The sequence below is a fragment of the Phoca vitulina genome, unplaced genomic scaffold (genome assembly GCF_004348235.1).
Source record: "Phoca vitulina isolate PV1807 unplaced genomic scaffold, GSC_HSeal_1.0 scaffold24, whole genome shotgun sequence".
Classification (NCBI taxonomy): Eukaryota; Metazoa; Chordata; class Mammalia; order Carnivora; family Phocidae; genus Phoca; species Phoca vitulina.
This window is the reverse complement of record NW_022589727.1, coordinates 22,771,150-22,776,691: the sequence shown is the minus strand read 5'-3', so window position 1 is coordinate 22,776,691 and position 5,542 is coordinate 22,771,150. Positions and strand designations below refer to the sequence as shown.

General features: G+C 39.9%; 1 non-coding gene across 1 annotated transcript; it reads left to right on the top strand.

Annotated features, from left to right (window-relative positions):
* Positions 1-527: 527 nt before the first annotated feature.
* On the top strand, positions 528-658 carry LOC116642896. The gene has a single exon (XR_004301424.1). It is a non-coding gene; the product is annotated as a small nucleolar RNA SNORA51 (small nucleolar RNA).
* The last annotated feature ends 4,884 nt before the right edge of the window (positions 659-5,542 follow it).

Genomic DNA, 5,542 nt, shown 5'->3' with positions numbered 1-5,542 from the left:
AACTCAAAAGGAGTGTCATAGTTTAGGAAATAATTTTCAGGAATGATTAGAAAATAGTCCCAGGGATAGATAAGAACATTTCTAAATAAACCTTAGGGTAATTTGATGAACATTTTGCTGTTATGAACATTTTATCACAAACTGTTCTTTTATTGTCTAAAATAAAGAAATTACATGGAAAAGATGAATTGCAATTTTTAAGACAAGAGAAAATTGACCTCATCCATCACTACACCACCTTGCAGGAGGACAGAAATTCCAGATGCTTTGGAATAATGGGCCAGAGGTGAGAGAATGCACAGCATGTTCAATGGACTAGAAGTCATATGCAGAATGAGAGCAAAAGTTCAAGTTGAGAGGACCAAGTGAACGAGCGATTAGGCTAGATAAATAGGTGGGGGCAGATCATGACAACTTTCTATTTCTTGCTGAGAAGTTTAGACTTATTATGAGGACCATGAGGTCTAACTGATGGCTACTAGGCAAAGGAGTGGCATGGCCAGAAATATATCTTTAACATATCTGTTAGCCTCCCAGTGCTTACCACAGGCTGTGTTCTTATACTGACTGTACAGAAAGAGGAGGTAGACTAAATCCACCCATATACACCCCAGCCCAGGCTCTTTGCCTGGTCTGTATTGTGAATGGGGGGACATGGAAAAAACAAAAAACAAAAAACAAAAAACAAAAAAAAAACCATATCTGTTTAATAGCTGTGTGGAAGGTGGTATGGAGAGACACTAGAAAGAAGACTGGTTAAGATATAGTAACTGGGGGAAGAGATGATGCGACCCTAAACAAAGCAAGGGTGGGGGAGGAGGGACAGAAATTTGAGACATATTTGGTAGTTCTGAGGATGGCCCTACCACTTGTCTAAGGACCAGAGACTCAAGTCAAGTGCAGAAGAAGTTTGATCCCCGAGTCTTTCTTCCTTCTTAATATCTTGCTAAGTTATCCCTTCCCCTTTAAAAAAATTTTTTTTAGGTGTTGAGTTTGATAAGTTCTTTATATATTTTGGTTACTAACCTTTTATCATATATGTTATTGGCAAATATCTTCTCCCATTATGTAGGCTGCCTTTTAGTTTTATTGTTTCCTTCACTGTGCAGAAGCTTTTTATCTTGATGAAGTCCCAATAATTCATTTTTGCTTGTGTTTTCCTTGCCTCTGGAGACATGTCTAGTAAGAAGTTGCTATGGCTGATGTCAAAGAGGTTGCTGCCTGTGTTCTCCTCTAGGATTTTGATGGTTTCTTGTCACAAACTGATGCAGCTACTCTGGAAAACAGTATGGAGGTTCCTCAAAAAGTTAAAAATAGAACTATCTTATAATCCAGCAATTGCACTACTTGGTATTTACCCAAAGGGTAAAAAAATACTGATTTGAAGGTATACATGCACCCCGATGTTTATATCAGCATTGTCAATGATAGCCAAATTATGGAAAGGGCCCAAATGTCCATAGACTGATGAATGGTTAAAGAAGATGTGAGTTGAGGAGTTAAGATGGCAGAGTATTAGGGGGACTCTGGGTTTGCCTCATCCCTCAAACATAGCTGGATTGATGTCAGATCATTTGGAATACCTGGGAAATTGATCTGAAGATTGGGAGAATGATATGCATAGTTGGAGGGAGAAAGCATGGCAGGTGTGAGGTGTGTGGATGCAAATTGGGGGAGAGAAAATCCCATTGCTGCAGAGGGCAGGGAACCCTTTCCACAGAGAGAGAGAAGGGAGAGAGAGAGGGGGAGAGAGAGTGGCACGTTGGGTTCATGCAAGAATAACACCTCCTCGGGACCACTGACTAGGAAGTAAAAGGAACTGAGTGTTGCAGGGTTTTGCAAGCAGCTGTGGAGCTCAAATTCTGAGATTTTAGAGGTCTGATACATTTGCCAGAATTGGGCTGGAACATGTGCTCCTGGGGAGAAGGAGGGCACAGGCCTGGGAGTGGACAATCTGGTATAGGATCCCCTGGGTTGCACTGGGAGAGAACATTAACCTTCCTGGAGTACATATGAAAGAGGTTATATTGCCTCTCCAAGGGCAAAAGACTCTGCAGGCACCTTTGAGTGGCTGTTCATTGGCAGGGGACAGAGGTGCACAGAGGGCAAATAACCTGGTTGCTGCTTTTTGCTGTGCTTCACCATAGAATCTGGGCATCCGTGCAGGTGTGTGACTTTCTCTGGGACAAAATGGCATAGACATAGTGTGGCGAGACTGTCCTCTGGAGGAGGGGATGGGTCCGTGCCATGCCCAGTCCTTTAAGATTTGGCGTTTTGAATCCCAGCCACATGCCAGAGATAAAACACAGGAGAGCTGTGGCACTGGGCACACTCACGGCCCCAAGCACAGATGGGGTGAGGTCAGAGCTCTGACAGAAGATGCTGTCCAGAGAAGGGGATAGAGTGTGGTGGTGCCATTTTCCCCATTGCCACCAACAGGGTCAGACTTCAGTAAGCAACACAGTGCCCCCAGTGGAGGTGGGAGCTGCTTACACCAAACCCCACCCCTCTGTACCTTGCAAGTGCATGGTTACTAGGGCAGGTCTGACTGTGAGCCAGCACGTCTCACCTCTCTCCCAGAAGACCAGCACAGGCACCTCTCATCCACCAAGTATACTGATCATAGAGTGCTCCAAAATGTCAGCTTCAGTCCTGGTGGAAATATGACTAGGCTTTTTTTTTTTTTCTTTTCTTTTTTCTTCTTTTTTTCCTTTGGAATCAGGTTTATAGTTTTTTCTTTGTTTGTTTGTGTTTTGGTTTCCTTTTCCTTCCTTTTTCTTCTTTTTTTTTTTTTTGATCATGCTTCTTTTTTTCTTTTTCTTTTATTCCCCCTTTCTTTTTCTTTGGAATCAGACTTATAGTTTTTGTTTGTCTGTCTGTTTGTTTTTGTTCCTTTTCCTTTCTTTTTTTTGGGGGGGGGATTAGACTTTTCTTTCAGCCTTTCTTTTTTTCCAGGCTTATTTTAACAAACAAATCAAAGCACACCTAGTTAAAGGCCCAAACACTCCCCATTGCAAGCAGGGTGGAACTTTGCAGAAGACTGACCTGTGGGAAAGGGCAGCCAAAATGAAACAGCAGAGGGCACACAGCATACAATAGAAACACTTCCTGGAGTGCTATACCCTGGACAGTGTATGAGCCCTTCTTAATACAGCATTATTCTCAGGAACAGGAAACATACAAAATGACAAGAAAGGAATTCTCCCTAAAAGAAAGATCAAGAAGAAATCACAGCCAGGGATTTTCTTAAAACAGCAATATATGTGAACAAGAATTTAGAGCAACAGTCATAAGAATACTTGTGGGGCTTGAAAAAAGCTTAGAAGACACCAGAGAAACCCTTGCTACAGAGATAAAAGACCTAAGAGGTAGTCAGGCCAAAATAAAAAATGCTATCACTGAGATAACAAAACCAACGGGATGTAATCACAAGGAGGATGGAAGAAGCAGAGGAATGAATAGGTGATATAGAAAATAAAATTATGGAAAATAATGAAGCTGAAAGGAAGAGGGAAAGAAAATTATTAGATCATGAAGGTAGACTCAGGGAACTCAGAGATTCCATAAGGTACAATAATATCTGTATCAAAGGAATCCCAGAAGAAGAATAGTGGGGAAAAGGGGCAAAAGGTCTATTTGAACAAATTATAGCTGAGAACTTCCCCAATCTGGGGAAGGAAACAGGCATTCAAGTGCAAGAGTCACAGAGAACTCCACTCCCCTCAAAATCAACAAAAGTAGGCCAACACCAAAACATATCATAGTGAAACTTGCAAAACACAAAGATACAAGGAGAATTCTGATAGCAGCTAGGGACAAAAGGTCCTTAACCTACAAGTGTAGGCACCTAAGGTTAGCAGCAGATCTGTCCACAGAAACTTGGAAGGCCAGAAGACCGTGGCATAATATATTCAACATACTAAATGAGAAAAGTACGCAGCCAAGAATACTTCATCCAGCGAGGCTGTCATTCAGAATAGAAGGAGAGAAAAAGAGTTTCCAAGACAAACAAAAACTAAAGGAGTTCGTGAATACTAAACCAGCTCTGCAAAAAATATTAAAGGGGACCCTATGTGTGAGAAAGAGAGACCAAAAGCAGCAAAGACTAGAAAGGAACAGAGACAATCTACAGGAACAGCAACTTTACAGGTAATACAATGGCACTAAATTCATATCTATCAATAATTACTCTGAATGTAAATGGACTCAATGCTCCAATCAAAAGACATAGGGTATCAGAATGGATTAAAAAAACAACACTTTATTGATATGCTACTTATAAGAGACTCATTTTAGACCCAAAGACACCTCCAGACTGAAAGTGAGGGGTTGGAGAATGATTTATCATGCTAAAGAACATCAAAGAAAGCTGGAGTAGCCATACTTAATATCAGGTAAACTAGATTTTCAGCTAAAGACTGTAACAAGAGATGAAGAAAGGCACTATATCATAATAAAGTGGTCTATCCAACAAGAAGATCTAACAATTGTAAATATTTATACACCCCAACTCTGGAGCACCCAAATATATAAATCAATTAATAACAAACTTAAAGAAACTCACTGGTAATAATACAATAATAGGGGACTTTAACATCCCACTCACAGCAATGAACAGATCATCTAAGCAACAAGGAAACAACAAAGAAAATCAACAAGGAAACAACAGTTCTGAATGACACACTGGACCAGATGGACTTAATATTTGGAGCATTTCATCCTAAAGCAGCAGGATACACATTCTTTCCTGGTGCACATGGAACATTTTCTAGAAAAGATCACATACTGGGTCACAGGTCAGGCTTCAACCAGTAAAAAAGATTGAGATCATATCATGCATATTTTCAGATCACAGCAGTATGAAACTTGAAGTCAACCACAAGAAAAAATTTGGAAAGACCACAAATACATGGAGGTTAAAGAACATTCTACTTAAGAATGAGTGGATTAGCCCAGAAATTAACAAAGAAATAAAAATACACATGCAAGCAAATGAAAATGAACACACGACAGTCCAAAACCTTTGGGATGCAGCAAAGGCAGTAATAAGAGGGAAGTATATAGTAATATAGGCCTTCCCCAAGAAGCAAGAAAAGTCTCAAATACACAACGTAACCTTACACCTAAAGGAGCTGGAAAAAGAACAGCAAATAAAGCCTAAAACCAGCAGAAGAAGGGAAATAATAAAGATTAGAGCAGAAATAAATAATATAGAAATAAAAAAGGCAGTAGAACAGATCGACAAAACTAGGAGCTGGTTCTCTGAAAGAATTAACAAAATTGATAAACCCTTATGCAGACTTATCAAAAAGAAAAAAGAAAGTACCCAAATAAATGAAATACTGAAAGAAAGAGGAGAGATCACAACCAGCACCACAGAAATACAATTAGAAGAGAATATTATGGGCAATTATATGCCAACAAATTGGGCAGTCTGGAAGAAATGGATAAATTCCTAGAAACATACAAACTACCAAAACTGAAACAGGAAGAAATGGAAAACTTGAACAGACCCATAGCCAGCAAAGAAATTTAATCTGTA